This window comes from Cynoglossus semilaevis, unplaced genomic scaffold (assembly GCF_000523025.1).
Source record: "Cynoglossus semilaevis isolate Cse_v1.0 unplaced genomic scaffold, Cse_v1.0 scaffold419, whole genome shotgun sequence".
NCBI classification, from domain to species: domain Eukaryota; kingdom Metazoa; phylum Chordata; class Actinopteri; order Pleuronectiformes; family Cynoglossidae; genus Cynoglossus; species Cynoglossus semilaevis.
The window spans coordinates 241,704-258,478 of record NW_007585113.1 but is presented as its reverse complement, the minus strand read 5'-3'; the positions used below and the strand labels follow the sequence as shown (position 1 = coordinate 258,478).

Below are 16,775 nucleotides of genomic sequence, written 5' to 3'. Positions count from 1 at the left end.
ATGGTCGCAGTGAGGCCGAAAAGTTTGAATCCCCGATAAGTCACTACGTCAGGGTCTCAGAACAGAAGCACATTCTTCTGCAGCTGTGGACCACGTGAGCTTTACACTTTCCCTGGAACTAGCTTCCAGAGAACACATTTACAAGACGGCTGCGTAGAATTTAGTGGCACCTAGGGGTCGTCTTAAATATTGCAGTTGAATTAATGGCAGGAAAACGTATAGAATTGATAACCAAGAACTGCACTTTTTTTTTTTCTTTTTTTTTCCGTCGCATGTTCACTGTGGATTCTTCACCCAGGTCTACAGACATGACAGAATACGTCCAACGAACAATGACCCGACAAAGTCTGTCTGAGGGACAGATGTGTTTGCGGGCACCAGGTGAGACCAGTTGGACTGATTGACAGGTGAACGTGAGGACGCTGATTACCGCGGACACAGAGCCAGACCTGAGCGTACCGTACTAAGGCTCTGTGGCGCAATGGATTTTTTTTTTTTCTTCGGTAATGGTCACTTGATAGTTATGGTCGCAGTGAGGCCGAAAAGTTTGAATCCCCGATAAGTCACTACGTCAGGGTCTCAGAACAGAAGCACATTCTTCTGCAGCTGTGGACCACGTGAGCTTTACACTTTCCCTGGAACTAGCTTCCAGAGAACACATTTACAAGACGGCTGCGTAGAATTTAGTGGCACCTAGGGGTCGTCTTAAATATTGCAGTTGAATTAATGGCAGGAAAACGTATAGAATTGATAACCAAGAACTGCACTTTTTTTTTTTCTTTTTCTTTCCGTCGCATGTTCACTGTGGATTCTTCACCCAGGTCTACAGACATGAAGATTAGGGATTAGATTAGAGGTGTCAAACTCATTAATTCATGGAAAGTACAGGTGTATTAGAAAATATTCATATATTTAATGAAATATTATTTTCTGAAACATTATCAACATGAAGTTTTTCTGCATTTCTTTGCTTTCAGAATTTATCAAATGGCCCGATATGAACCCCGTAGTGGGCCGGTATTGGCCCACGGGCCGTATTTTTCACACCCCTGGATTAGATCAAATGGATGAATGGATGGATGCATTGTTTTTTTTTAGGACACTACTTACTGTGTATTCATTATGTTTTGCAGGACGGAGCAGCAATGCACCTGAGCACCTGAACGCAGCACAGGAAAAAACAAACAGAGTCTTATCTCAGGGAATGCAGGTGGGACAGAAAAAAAAGCAGGGGAATACGTCCAACGAACAATGACCCGACAAAGTCTGTCTGAGGGACAGATGTGTTTGCGGGCACCAGGTGAGACCAGTTGGACTGATTGACAGGTGAACGTGAGGACGCTGATTACCGCGGACACAGAGCCAGACCTGAGCGTACCGTACTAAGGCTCTGTGGCGCAATGGATAGCGCGTTGGACTTCTAGCTACTAAGACATTCAAAGGTTGTGGGTTCGAGTCCCACCAGAGTCGATATTTACTGAATTTCCACAGTATAATTTGAATAAAGTCTTATCTAATAACTCTGTTGAATATATATATATATATGTACATATATAGTATATATCTGGGGAGCTGGAACAAAGTCATTGGTTTTCTATATATGTACATATATATGTATGTACATATATATACATATATATGTACATACATATATATGTACATATATATGAACAAAGTCATTGGTTTTCTATATATGTATATGTACATATATGTACATATATATGTACATATATGTACATATACATATATAGAAAACCAATGATTTTGTTCCAGCTCCCCAGATATTATACTATTTAATTAATTAAAATAAATTCTCCCCTCTACCTAAACATCAAAAACATAGATATAAACAAATATATTGATAATTTAAAATAATAAAAATTAAGAAAACATTTTATATTGCTGTTATAAAAATGGATAAAATAACCTAGCGAGGGACAGTGAACGAAGGAGAAGGACTGAGAGTGGGGACTCAATTTAGTGGAAAAACGAAGCTTGGTTGAGCGCTCGTAATTCGATGTTTCCTCGTATCACGGGAAAATATATTTCTAAATTAATTACCCAGCTGCATGTGAATCATTACGTAGTTTTAACAAAAACTGGACCAGCAGGGAAATAGTGAAAAGACATATGGGTTATTACCATATTTAACATGTCAAACGTGCACACGGGGATTTCTTGCCTCACACGAAGCTCCTTTATTATTTAGTGCATGTGTTTAGAACCTAAACACAGTTTCACTGTGGTCTAAGTGTCTGTTCAACTCATCATCAACTGACGCTGCCTATATGCTGGGTCGTACAGTATCCCTGTTAGGTCAGTGGTGTCAGTGAGTTTTTGAATGAATCCCTGATTTGAACATATTCACGTCATTTCTTTTACTTTCTGTTAATGAAAAGTTGTCAAGACACGTGAAACCAAAACTATCAACACAGCTGTGGATGTGTGATGGTGAAGAGTTTGTTATTCATTCCACTGGGACCGTGCCGGTGATCCATCCAGCACTTGTTGAAACACTCAGGCGGGCCAAAATTATCAACAGAGTGGAAACAACTGTTCAGGTGAAAAATGACCTGCTGGTACTGTGTACATCACTCAGCTATAATAAGACTTCAACTCTCTGTTCCGTACATTTGCAGAGCCAAACCATACAGGAAGTTGGATTTGTTCATCTGAAGAGACTCCGCCCTCTGCCTGGATTATTTTTTTTCTTTTTCCTTTCTTTAACAGTAACACCTTGAGATACGAGCGTCCCGACATACGAGTATTCCGAGACACGAGCGAGCCTCCGAGCAACTTTTTGCTTTGAGATACGAGTAAAGATTCGAGATACGATCGCGCTTACAGACGCCGACGCTAGGTGGCCGAGCACTCGGTTCGTACGCATCTCCTGCGAGTCTTGTGTTTGAGTTATCTACGTGATTTTTTTTTCCCTCTATTTTGTGCATTATTCTTCATAATAGCGATGAGTCCTAAGAGAGTGAGTGGTAAGGATGGTGGTGAGAAGAAGAAAACGCACGATGACCATGGAAATAAAGCATGAAATTGACGATAAATATGAGCGCGGTGTCCGCTAAAGGAGGAATAGGATTGAAAAAAGCAAAAAAAATAAATAAATAAATATATATATATATGAATATATATATGTATATAATGTATATATATATATATATATACACATGTATATACATGTATATATATATATACATATATATATAAATATATATATATAGAAAAGTAAATAATAAAAATGTGTAAGTTGAGTTAATTCTAAAGTTAGTTGTAAGTTACGTAGTGTACGTGTAAGGTACGCTACGGAATCAAGTGTCTACGTACGGGCCAACTCTTTTCCCTCCTATCTGCACGTGTAGACAGGATCCTCCGTGGGTGGATGTGGCGACCGCCCAGGATGTGACAGCACGGCACAGCAAATCAAAGGGCGTCTGTTGGGACACAGATAAGACGAGGAGTCAGAGGGAAAAAGGGCACGTTCAGCTAACATCACTCGTTGCATGCGGGTGCGACACAAAGGTTCTGAGACAAGTTCTACTTCAAAGGGTGTCTGATTTCAGTAGCCAAAACTTGTGAGGATGAGTCGCTCCAAATCTTCAAAACAGCGGTAATCACGTCATCTTCACCTTTGTGTCTGATTTCAGTAGCCAAAACTTGTCGCTCCAAATCTTCAAAACAGCGCTAATCACGTCATCTTCACCTTCAACTGGCTGAACTGTGTCAAACCAAAACAGTTTTAAAACCAGAGGAAAAAAATCAAACATTTATTTTCTCGTCCATTATTTGCTAACCTTCCAGTTAATCTCAGAACTTTTCGACTCGTCCGCCAAGTATTAAGACGTACAACGACCTGGTAGCATATGAATCTGAAGCAGCAGGAAAAAATATTATGAGCCTTTTAAAAGGTTAACAGTCGAGGGTATTTTAAACCAGGCCTGTGGTAAAAGATATTTTCCAAATACTTTTCTTTCTTTTTTCTTTTTTTTTTCCCCCCCTCACGTTCCCTAGCAAACCAGATGGAAAGGTTTACCACAAGTATTCCGATTATTTAGGCATCTTATCAATGCTTTTTAAACTTGATATATGCTTCTCTACACACTCTTAATATTCATGTTCCAAAAAAAAAAATCAATTCAACTTTCTTATAATGGTAAAAATGTATTCAAACCACTGACTGTCTAGCGAAGCGGGGTTCTTGCACGTGCCCGTCTCAGAGGGGGTGCACATTAGTTCAGGGTATCATCCGACCGCTCCTCGTCCCTCATCCGTTTAATTATCTGTATCAGCTCTCAACAGTCCCGCTGCTCTGCGCAGCGCCGACACGGTCTTTCATGCTTGACGGAGCTGCATATTTTATGTTCACCTCCGCCCCCTGCAGGTTCTGCTGCCGTGATTTAGAGCCGCGGTGGAAACAAGCCAGAAACACCAGAGAAAAGAAGTGTCCCTGATGTGGAGGAAGGCCTCCATCCTTCCTGCTCTGTTAAATGATGCCGCAGAGGAAACGTCGCCCCGGGACCTGTTACCGTAGGACCTGAGTGGAGAAGAGACTCAAAACGGGGGGCGGGGTGGAGGAGGGATTACCCTAAAAAAGTTTAAATTTGGTCTTTGTGTTATTTACTGCATATGTTTTGAAAGGTTTTGCAGATTTACACATTTTTCGTAAGTGTTTTTCTTATGGGAAATCTAGAACAAAAACACTGTAAAAAAAAAACCCTGAAGATTAAATTATATAATAATACATTAATTTAAATGTGATATTCTTTATTTAAAAAAGGTTATAATCTTATAAATTAAGTCATACGACAAGTTTAATATTGTGAAATATCATTTTAATAACTCTTCAGATCATCGTCATTAGATAATTTTAGTTGCTCCCCAAAAACTTATTATTTATATTTTATGCCAGGCATGGGCAAACTAAGGCCCGGGGGCCGGATGCGGTCCGTTCAGCTTTTTAATCCGGCCCTTCAAACTTTTCCAAATTATATCATTTATTTATATTATCATTATACGTTTGCCTTTTCCCTGCAATACCCATGTTTCACCTATAGATGGCGTAGAAAATGATCAAAATAATTTCAGCATGTTAGCCTTTATGCATGACTTTTGCAGCAACAGGGTGAACCTTAAGAGAGTTTCCGTCTACCTGCCTCAGTTCTCAGTCTTCTTGCATGGCCGGGTTTAAGGAGGAGAAGAGAAAACAGGAAATGAAAACTATAAAAAAAAAAAGGTTGAGTGATTGGAGCGGGCTAGCCTAAGAACAGAGAGCCGGGAGGAATGTGGGAGATTCAGAGTGTGTTCTGGTCAGATCAAGAGATGAACGGAAGCTGGGATGAACCCGATCCAGGGTGTGTTCCAGTTAGAACAGGACGGGATGGGGCCGAGGTCGGGTCAGGAAAGGCTGAAGGCAGAGGGAAGGCAGATGTTTGAATGCAAATCAAGATATGGAACACACCCCAGGTGTACTACTGACATTTCAAACTCAAATCCACAGCGGGCCAATATTAAAAACTGTAACAAAGTATCGGGCCAAACTTAATGTTAGCAAACATAGCGCATGCACCGCTAATACTGCAAATCCTGTCAAATCCACAGGAAATGAAAACTATAAGCGGGCCAACTCTAGTACACATTGGATATGATCTCGCAGGCCGAATATAATTACACTGCGGGCCAGATTTGGCCCCCGGGGCCTGAGTTTGACACCTGTGTTTTAAAGGGACAACAGGCACAGGGTTGACTTGGTAATGGGTTTCCTTATCAGAGCAACTGTTATGTCGATAACCTGTTGTTAGCTGTTATCCCGGCTGGTCGTTTCAAAAGCGCTAGCTTGATCTTTGTGATTCTTTTCTGAGATTTTCTATGCAGATGATACAGTTATATATCCTAGAGCAGTTACTATCAGCTTTAAACTAAAAAAGGTACACAGAACAAGGACAATATCAACAATGTAAACATTGACAACAGCTGTTTTGGTTTTTTTAAGGACAATATCAACAATGTAAACATTGGCAACAGCTGTTTTGTTTTTTTTTGGGGGGGCACACAGAACAAGGACAATATCAACAATGGAAACATTGGCAACAGCTGTTTTGTGTTTTTTTTGGGGGGGGGGGATATTTCCTTTTTGATACAGTACTTCTTTGTTTTTAAGGGAGATCCCTCTTTAAGGGAACGCACGCGGAATGCAGCGGATTATCGGACCCTGGAAAGTTCCTTTAAAGCGGTGATGGATGGGAAGCGGGTTCTCCAAGGTGTGAGGTGATCAAAGGCGTGGCAAAGGTCTGGTCTCGGTTTATTAGAGTGACTTGGTCAGCCGACAAGCCGCAGGATCAAAGGGGGGAATTCACTTTTCCTTCAACACACGCCTCCCTCTCTCAGGCCAATATAAACACTGGGGGGACACAGAATTTTTTTTTTTTTTTTTAAACCAAATATCAGAAGCTCTACGGATATAACACAAACCATTTCCTTTTTTTTTTTTTTTTTTTTTTTCATTTCAGGAGCAAAAAGCAAGGTGAAACTTTTAAAGACTTAAATACAGTTTTTAAACTTCACTGTTTACAACCTTTGAAACTGCTGACAGCTTTCATCCGGGCGCTAACTAGAGAAGGATGACTAATTTAAATCACGTGGCTAAACCTCATTGATTAGCCTCAGACTTTCAGAATTTTACAGAGCTTGTCAAAATAAGTGGAAACCTAATTACATTTATAACAAAACACAGAGCACGGGCGATTTCCCGATTTTCAGACGGAGCCTCGATAAAGAACTAAAGTGAATTTTCATTTATCGCCAATGCATGTTTTGACGGAGAAAATTGGTGCTGGAAAGCGCATGTAGTTTTGGCCTTTTTTTTTTTTTTTTTTTTCGTTTCAAAAGAGATCCTTGTTAAAGGAAAATTCCGGTCTTTGAAGTGTAAACACAAAGACTTCTCCATCTGCCAAGAACCAGTTAGTGATATATGTGCGAGGGCGGGGAACGACTCTATCTACCAGCCAGGAAAAGAGGCATAAAATCCATTGTTCATTTTCCACTGCTTTATCCTGTCAAAAGTCACAGTGGAAACCAGAGGAAACCAGAGGAAACCAGAGGAAACCAGAGTCAACCGCAGCCGACCAGGTGAAGGACAAGCCGTCCCCCCGGGAACAGGTCACTGGTCCGTTACATACGGAAACACGGAGATGGCTCCTGGTACGGGTCGCATGATCACACGGCTGGGGCGACTATAGTGCAGGCAGTGATGTAATACAGTGATTTTCAACCTTTGGGTTGTGGCCCTTTTGGGGTCACCTGGAATTCAAATGGTGTTTCGTTGCGTGTGCTGTTGCGTGTGTTTGTGTGTTTTGGCTGAAAAAAAACAGCTGGAAAAAAACCAACGAGTGACACTTCAATTCTCCCCAGAGCTGGGAGGGAATCTGGAGCTAATTCTATGTAGCTTTAAACTTTTTAAAACCTTCGTTCTGGTCACTCTTTCAGTACATAGTTTCAAATCCCGTCCATATGAAGCAAATGTATTAAAAACACACGACTGTCACGTACTTTGTCCTACAAATTCTTCATTTCCTCTGTTACCGTTGTTGCATGTGCATCAACAGAGTTCACAGCCGAGGTCTGACACTTTCATTCTCACCACCATCAGGTCAGAGGTCAACGGTGGTCATAAATGGAGGGGACGTTTTTTAGCAAATGAGCCATGACAGTGACTCCCCCTCTTCCTTTAGGGGAAAAGACACATGTTCAGTCAGGGAAAAAAAAAAAAAAAAAACACAGCCTGGTGCATCCTCTGGAGAAAGAGTTAAACCTATCTGCCGGTGTGGGTCAAAGGTCGCCCCCCCGTGTCACCCTGACGCTTTGTTTGTTCAGTAGGTCACCACCTGGATCTGTTTTTAAGGAGGCTGTTGTCTTAGAAATATGCCTTTGTTACAGTAAGGGAACGCTGTGGTCATTTATTAAAGACGGTGGGAGGAAGATAGGACGATTAGTGTGTGTGTGTGTGTGTGTGTGAGAGAGAGAGAGAGAGAGAGACAGTAATAGAGAGCGGATGTTTGTATAGATCAGGAGTGTCAAACTCATTACCACCAGGGGGCCACATTAGCAACACAGTTTCCCTTGAAGTGCTGGTTGTAAATGGTAGACTGTATAGATCAGGGGTTCCCAACCCCCGGTCCGCGGACCAGTACCGGTCCAAAGGTCTTTTTTTTTTTAACATAACAGACTAATAGATGAATTTTTTTTATTTTTTTAGGTTAAGAAACTCTGCTTTATGGATGTTACTAAATGCTTTTTAAGCTCCCGCCGGCCACGCAAAACGGCCTGGCGGGCCACATTTGGACCCCGGGCCTTGAGTTTGACACGTGGGGTATAGAGAGAATAGAAGGAACAAAGTATTTTTTAAAAAAAAATTAGTAAACCTTTTTGAAGCTCCGTCTGTTCTGCTGTCCTGAGGTCAGTTGTCCTGCGGTCAGTTGTCCTGCGGTCAGTTGTCCTGAGGTGAAACAAGTGTCTCTATGGGGAGGGTCTGTGTAGGTTCTCAGTGTTCCCGGTCGTTTTATCCAAAGCAGTTTAGACTGGAACTGCTGTTGGTTCTCGAAACCTGGAAACAGATGAATGACACATGACAAACTGAATTAATTTACATCACAGATAGACTTTGCATTAGGATCTCTGCTCTAGACTCTGTCTGTTTTTACTAACATTAAATACTTTACAGAGAGCTAAAGGGCCAGAGGGCTGTAGGACTCGTACCAGCAACCAGATGGCTCCGGGTCTGATACTATTTTGTCCCGAAACATTGGGGTCAGAGAGGGAACGTGGTGTAAAAAACCTGTCCGATCTCTGTGGATGGAACATGGTTTAAACAGAACTACATCATATCAAGTCATTAGGATGAAAAATTGTCAACGTTCTGTCCACTTTCATTTAAAAAAATAATAAAATTTCAAGAGTCAGTCACTTTGTGTTTGGACTTTTGTTATTTTTTCAGTGCTTGAAAAGTAAGCTGAGGGATTTTCTTTTTCAACTGCGGTGTCAAAGACACCAGGATAACATCTGGAACACATGGATTAACCAGGTGGACAACTTGGATACGACCCGATAGCTTTATGACCCAAATATATCAACACGATGAGCCACGCAGCGCTGTTGTCCCCACTGAGATATGTGTCTCTTTTTTTTTTTTTTTAAAACGGAAGATCAACATGGAATGTGGCTCTGTCTTTTGCACTGGAGCGAAGCCAGGTCTTTGCCTGAGACGGAGTAGACCAGGAGACCGGGACGTGCGGACGCTGCCTGTGCAGTCGATCGTAATACCCAGCAACACAGGAAGATAAAGATGATAAAGGATGGAGAGAAAAAACGTTTTAGAAAACGACATGGATCACCAGGACAGGTTGGCGGTAAAAACGCCTGAGGGATGCGAGCCATCTTGGCAAGAGTTTCGGATCATAAACGTAAACATAAACCCCCTAAAATATGTATATATTAACCACGTCACATGGATTCTCGCATAATTGACGTCAGGATTGTAGCTCCGCAAAGGTTTAGTCTTTTGCGTAGGTCTCCATTTTTTTTTTTTTTTAACAAATTAGACATACTTTTTGCTAAAGCTAGCATAGAAAAGAAAAATTCTCTGTATATAAGAACTAACCGATGCCATTACTGCCACCATGTGGACAAAAGCAGAACTTGTCCTGGATGACATATCTCTGTATCTTCAGTCGACAACCTTAGCAGTCCCTTGTGGTCCACAGGTTTTTTTTGCACAGTCGACAACCTTAGCAGTCCCTTGTGCTGCACAGGTTTTTTGCGGCCCTCTAGGTGGTGCTGGTGACCAAAATTGGGCCGCGACCCAGTGGTTAAGAACCACTGTTCTAGACTACAGTAAGTTTTGGAAAGAAGAACCAGGACGTGGATGACTTTCAGCCATGAGTCACAGCGAAACGCTACTAGCTGGAGGGGCAGCAGGGAGGAAACAGGGTTTTTTTTTTTTTTCCGACAGCGCTGGAGCTGCTCCAGCTGCGATGCCTCTGGCACAGACAGCTTTGGACGTGTGATGTGGTTCGTCTGCCCGGAATCGCGTCCACGTCTCTCCACTCGCACTGGATAATGCGCTCGGAGATAAAAGGAAGTCTGTAGATTTTCACAGCTGCTCATGGGTTGGAAGATGTTTTCGATGAAAACTACATTTTTATGTGGTTCTCCTAAAAAATATTGGTCAAAGGGGGAGAAAATACGCCTCAGTGAGGGCACGGAGACAGCTTTTAATAAATCAACCTCGTTCTGGACTTTTGTTGATGAACTGTAGTATTTGATTTACTTGTGAATGTGCCGTGTAGGCACGGCCACGATTCCGTGTGTTGTCCACATGGATGTGATGAGTAACTGATGGCGTGGAGACAAGAAGTGGGTCAATAATTTATTAATACCAAACATTTACCTCCAGGATGAATAGAAAACAGTTCCTGTCCGCTTTAAAAATATATTTGTGAATTGAAGACAAATGTAATATATATATATTTATATATATATATTTAGATCTAATCAAATATCGGGATGAATAAATGGGTAATTTATGGGGATCATTATCACGGCAGCTACATTTAAAAAACAACTTCCTCTTCCTTCATCGTTACATAAACTGAAGTGGATTCTGATTGGTCACACAACCATGGCGTTACCGTAACTGTGAGTAGTAGTGACTGCATAAAGGAAATATTCTTACAGTAAATGCTGCCAGTAAGTTCACATCACTCTGTATAGTGCAGTAACAATTTGAAATGTAACCTGAATGAGTCATTATTTCTAAGAGCAGCAGAGGGCGACAGAGAACAGCCTGCACTAAGAGCAGCAGAGGGCGACAGAGAACAAAAACCAGCCAGCCTGCAGAAAAACAGTTGGTTTTAGTTCATGTTAAAGGGATTAAACTATTGACCATTAATGAACTCATGTAGTCACATATTTTACATTAGAAAAATCACCACTGTGCGCTACCTAACAAAATATGTGTCAATATATAATGACATATGATGATCTTGTAGTTCTAATTTACTCACAGTTTACTCAATCACGTGAAACCTGGACCTCTTTAGTTGAACACAAGTCTGATTTACTCACAGGAATTGAAGAAAGACACAAAATCTCAGTTTTTTTTTTCAGACCAACTGAGTGAAATTTGATCACTTTCATCAACAATTATTCACAAATTTAGTCACTTCAGTAATAAGTGCCATGTTTCTATGGGAGTGAATGATATAATATTGGTAAAAAATAAACTTTCTTTGCACTTTTCGTGTCAATATCCTTTGTGGAAACGTGACAGTATGCAGTGAGAGTGACAGACAGGGAATGTCGTAATCACAGGAAACCCATAAGTCAACACTGTCTGTACGGAACGCCTCATCCTCACTGACCTGTTCATCACATCCATTACTCAGGAGACTCATAACCATATCACCGTCATCGCTGAAAAGTTCTCGTCTCACACCACCTGACCTCGGCTGCACTGGGATGGCGTTCGTTGCGCAGGCACACGTACGACTGTGTTGTATCTGTACAGAATAGAAAGAAAAGAAAATAACAATTACAGACGTGACGTATGACTATATCATTTCGCAAAACTCGCACAGTACGCTGACGGTACTCGGTTAGAAACGAAGTTTACACAGATTATATGGTGAACCTGAGGAGACCTCAAGACGAGGTCCGACACGTAGAGCTACTGAAGCTAGACTCTGATCTTAACATAAAAGATGTATATGTTCCGTCCAACGCTTTGTACTTATTCCATAGTAAAAACCATGACTCGGATTGGCAAAAGATGTCGGACCATGTGCGAATGTTTTTACCCCTTCTGTCGTCAATCAACTATGACAGGGTTTGCTTTTCAAAAGGGCTTTCTTTAAAGGTTTCACAAAAACAGGACCCAAATGCAGGTCAACAATGAAGAGATTTTTCAAAAGGAATAATAATAATAAAAAAAATGGGTTAAACAACTCAGACCTCTCACTGTTGGAGCCACAGCTTGAACCTAACTGCTCCAAGACGCTGTTTATAATGTGAGAGTGTGTGAACGTCCTGCTGTTCAAAACAAACTTTGTTCCCTAGAGTGAAATATGTTTTTATTTCCCTATTTATACAGAAAAAAAGGATCTATAGAAACACTAAGTATCAACCTGACCACCTGTAGACCGGGTAAATGTCAGGCTCAGGGACACTGAAGAAAAGCAAATCCTCTTAACACAGTAAGCAGCTGCCCCAAAACAAAAACAAACTAACTTAACCTCATATTAATTTTCTCTCCTTCACAGCTGAATGACACTCAAATTAAAACAACTTCTCCCCATTACCCCCTGGCCATTAATTCTTTGGAGAGTTTATATTCCTGTTGACGAAATGACACTCAATTATTACCGTAGCTCTGCTGCCTGCTTTACTGTGGGGGGCATGTCCTTTACATTACAGCTATCTCCTTAATTTGGCTATTAAAATAAACAGCTCCCTGGTTAAAAAGCGTTCTAGTAGGTTTTTTGTAATATCTGACTAAATAACATCATACTTCAATGACGTAATTCTCAGTTTGGTTTTCCTGTGTTTCTCACCTTGTGTTTCTCCCCAGGTGCTTCACTAACTTCCGTTTGTGCGGCACAAATTGTGTCCGTGTCTATCTGTAGCTAATCATCTCCACCTGCGCCTATTTTACTTCTCCCTCGTCAGGCACAAATTGTGTCCGTGTCTATCTGTGTGTATCTGTAGCTAATTATCTCCACCTCCGCCTTGTTTACTCCTCCCGCGTCGGTATATATTGTATATAAAGCTAAAGCTAAAGCTAAGTTCGCTACCGCACAGCGTGAATGCAGCGTATATATCTGTCATGACGATATAAAACACTTGTAGAGTGCAGTCGGTTGTGCCACCTGTGGCCAGTAGACGGCGACATTCTGCAGAAAATAAAATTAAAAAATTAAAACAAGCTTATTTGGTCAAAATGGAAGAACAATGAATACTGTGCATGGATGTTCTTTGTGGACTACCACGCTGCCCAACAACAACAACAATAATTATAATAATAATAATACTTTGGTGATGTTTTAATAGAAAATGTGATATGTGGACAGTAACATCTTGTAAATGCATAGGCAAAATAAGTTTACATAACATACATGAAATAAAATGTATTATTATTATAATTATTATAAAATACTCTTTTATTCTCGCTGTCAAAGCCAGGCACAAAGGATTGAAAAGCACAAGCTAACAAGTTCAGGTGTCTTTAGTCGCAGAGCTCAGGTAATCAGTCCAAGATACAAAAGAAAAAAAATGAGAGGCCATTTTGGGAAACTTTCAGAAAAACACCAGAAAAGTAATGCATGAATAGTTGCCACAGGGGGGCGAAGACAAAAACAGACCAGGAGGACACTGAATATACACAGAGGGGCTGGCAGAGACAACGAGACTCTTGTGAGAAACAGTAGGAAGGAGCAGGTAAAAACAGGAGCAGGAAACACAAAAGGGCAGGAAGTGGGAGATCTGAAATGAGACACGGGAAATGAAGAGAGAAACAAAGTGAAAAAAAAAAACCGAGAACTCACAGAGCTCCTGCTGAGGGCTGATGTAACTGCCTGTGAAGACTAATGTGAAAATTTAATTAGTGCCTTCAGGAGAATTAAATTCGTACGCACTTCATCTAGCGGTTTGCCATAAAGAATTATATTATCTGTTGTTCATTTTATGTGTTTCCCTCATTTATCTTTTATGATAATAAAAAGTATGTGCATGCAGAAAATGTAAAAAAAAAAATCATACATTATGAACATGTTTTTACATATTAACTGATTTCTCTAGTTAATGGAAATTAACAGGTTCACAAAAAACTGTTAAAAAATAAAATTAAACAATTTAATTTAATTTTTAAAAAATTATATGCCAGTCACATTTTGATTGGATGTAGAATGCTTGGCTTTATAATATAAATAACATTTACAAGAATAAAAACTAAACTTTCAAAGATAATTTCCCAAATGTGATATCTTCCGCCACCTAGTGGCAACAATTGGAACTACAGTTGATTCGTTATCATGTATGAAACAGAAGGATTGACATTAGTCTTTACCATGCCTGGATCGGGTCCGGATCCGTAAAAACAGCGTACCGTATCTGGACCACGGGCCATAGTTTGCCCATGTTTTGATGCTGAGCCAGCTTTAATTCTTGCATTCTAACTGAACTGTACAGAACATTGTGGGAACAGCTATGTCAACCTTACCAGTCTTGTCTGATCTGCTCTGTGGGCCGTTAATAGTCTTGTCTGATCTGCTCTGTGGGCCGTAAATAAAGACGATGTTTTTTTCTGTTCTCTCATACAGACCACAGCTGACCTGAAATAAACAACACCTTCATACTGGAAAATGGCAATTTTTCTATTTCTTAGTTATATGTTTTACACTCAGTAATTTGCCACGACACTGTTGTCCACAATTTCCTCACTACGACTGTCTGTCATCCCCCTGTTCCCATGGTAACAGACAGATCCAGACGAGCACTCCTCTGGGTTGGGAAATGTTCAGACACTGATACCTGGACACCGACTGGAGACAGCACAGCAGAATGTCGTCGTTGTAATGGAAGACTTCACAAATAATTGAATGAACAAATAGTTCTATAAATGCACGGAATAATAAGAAAACAGTATCATACAACAGAGTAGAGAAGTTTACTACAAAAACACGTGGTGGTAAACTGTTCTGCAGAGACACAGTCCAAACTTTAATAATTAGATTTTTCTACTTCTGTCAGACATATATATATATATATATAACATTACGAAGGTTGAGGTAAAGTCTCAACCTGAAAATGTACATTTCAGAATGAAAAACCTTATATTTTTATTTATTTTATACATTTAAATACATTTAAAAAATAATTATGTACTGTAATTTCCAAGGGATTAATAAATTTATCTATCTATCCATCCATCCATCCATCCATCCATCCATCCATCCATCCATCTATCTATCTAGTCGTGGGCCAGCTTTTGGGGGTGTTGTGGGTCATAAGTGGCCCTCGGGCCAGAGGTTTGTCTATCTAATGTCTTTAATGCTTCAAAAATGAATATTGAAGGAATATTTTAGTAAAATACGTAACAAACAATCTTTGATTTATCTTAGCAAAAGGGCTAAAATGCAGCTAAAGGTTAGCATGGAACAATATTTCAAATATTTCTTTATATTTATATTTATATTTATATTTATTTAATTGCTCCAAATTATTAAAAATGTCCTTGAAACTAATTAAATATGCATAATTAAAAAATATTTTTTATCTAAATCTGGAACACAGTTCCCTTCAGCAGCGGACGGTTTTGTTCTCTTTCTCTCCCTCTCTCTCTCTCTCTCTCTCTCCTTGGCCCATCACCAATCAATAATAGTAAAAGCCCTTGAGTTTCTATTAGATCACTCTGTTGGGTATTACACCCGTAATCAAATTGTTTCCACCGCAGCGTTCACCTGCACGAGCAGCGTCCGACATGCGCGCCGCCGTTCGAGTATATTCACACAACTTCTTAATGCACTTCCACACTGGTGGAGATGAATAAGGCCGTAGGTGGACTTAGGATGATCTCATCCTGAGACGCTGAGAGATGATGTCAGACTCTAGATTAGAAATCTTCTGCTGCTGCTGCTGCTCCTGTTTAGCCTCTGTTGCTGTTTGGGTTTTAGAGGCCACCGGGGCTCGTAGGGCGGGGCACCTGCTCTCTGTATGTGTGTGTGTGTGTCCAGGTCACTAAAGGTTAACAGGTATCATAAGAGTGAGAGAGACAAAGCCGTTCATCAGATAGGCTACTTTAGCTTCCACTACTTTTGTATAAAAAATAAAAAATAAAAAAAAGGAAATCCTCTTATCCTTCTCTTACACTTCTGCTCAATGTTCTGAGTCTTCTGTAAAAATCTGTAAATCCTCAAACCTGAGTCTTTTAGCTGTTCTCAAAACAAAAAAATGTTTCGGTAAAAAATGTTTTAAAAAAAAAAAATTCGATCATTTCTTCCTCCCCCTTCTCTCTCCCCTGTTCTTCGTCTTTCTTTTTTTTCTTTTTTTTTTTTTCTTCCTAGCTGGTGATCTCATTTCCAGGATGTGTGTGATGTCTAGTGTCACACGTGGGTTTACCGTAAGAGGAGAGGGAAGAGAATGAGAAATAACGGTAAAGGAGGAGATGAGAGGGGAGGAGAGGAGAGGAGAGGAGAGGAGAGGAGAGGGGAGGGGAGGAGAGGAGAGGAGAGGGGAGGAGAGGAGAGGAGAGGGGAGGAGAGGAGAGGAGAAGAGAAGAGAGGAGAGGAGAGGAGAGGAGAGGAGAGGGGAGGGGAGGAGAGGAGAGGAGAAGAGAGGAGAGGAGGGGAGGAGAGGAGAGGAGAGGAGAGGAGAAGAGAGGAGAGGAGGGGAGGAGAGGAGAGGAGAGGAGAGGAGAGGAAAGGAGAGGAGAGGAGAGGAAAGGAGAAGAGATTAGAGGAGAGAGGAGAAGAGGAAGGGACAGGATGGGAGGGGAGACCACGACAACAGCACACACCCTAGTGTGATGTCATGTGTACTTCTCTCTCTCTCTCTCTCCTCTTTCATGTACGGTGCATGTGCCAAGTGTGGTGACACGGTGTTAGCCGTGTGAGCTGAATACACAATCACAGGGCGGTGACGGCAGATGCGTCACTTTGTCTTCACTAATGTCCCCCTGGTCTTTTCACTCTTTTTACTCTTCTTGAAAGGTACACATTGTA

At 40.8% G+C, this 16,775-nt stretch overlaps 1 long non-coding RNA gene and 1 other non-coding gene across 3 annotated transcripts; one reads left to right on the top strand and one right to left on the bottom strand.

Annotated features, from left to right (window-relative positions):
• The first annotated feature begins 1,386 nt into the window (after positions 1–1,386).
• trnar-ucu (transfer RNA arginine (anticodon UCU)) lies at positions 1,387–1,470 on the top strand. Its single transcript is given in 2 exon segments — positions 1,387–1,423; positions 1,435–1,470. It is a non-coding gene; the product is annotated as a tRNA-Arg (tRNA).
• Positions 1,471–3,342: 1,872 nt separating this feature from the next.
• On the bottom strand, positions 3,343–12,681 carry LOC103398509 (uncharacterized). 2 transcript variants are annotated; one of them, XR_523505.2, is made up of 4 exons: positions 12,612–12,681; positions 11,424–11,561; positions 8,427–8,608; positions 3,343–3,443 (listed from the first exon to the last, which is right to left on the bottom strand). It is a non-coding gene; the product is annotated as an uncharacterized LOC103398509 (long non-coding RNA). The 2 variants fall into 2 exon arrangements; XR_523506.2 differs by lacking the exon at positions 3,343–3,443 and adding an exon at positions 5,118–5,413.
• Positions 12,682–16,775: the final 4,094 nt, after the last annotated feature.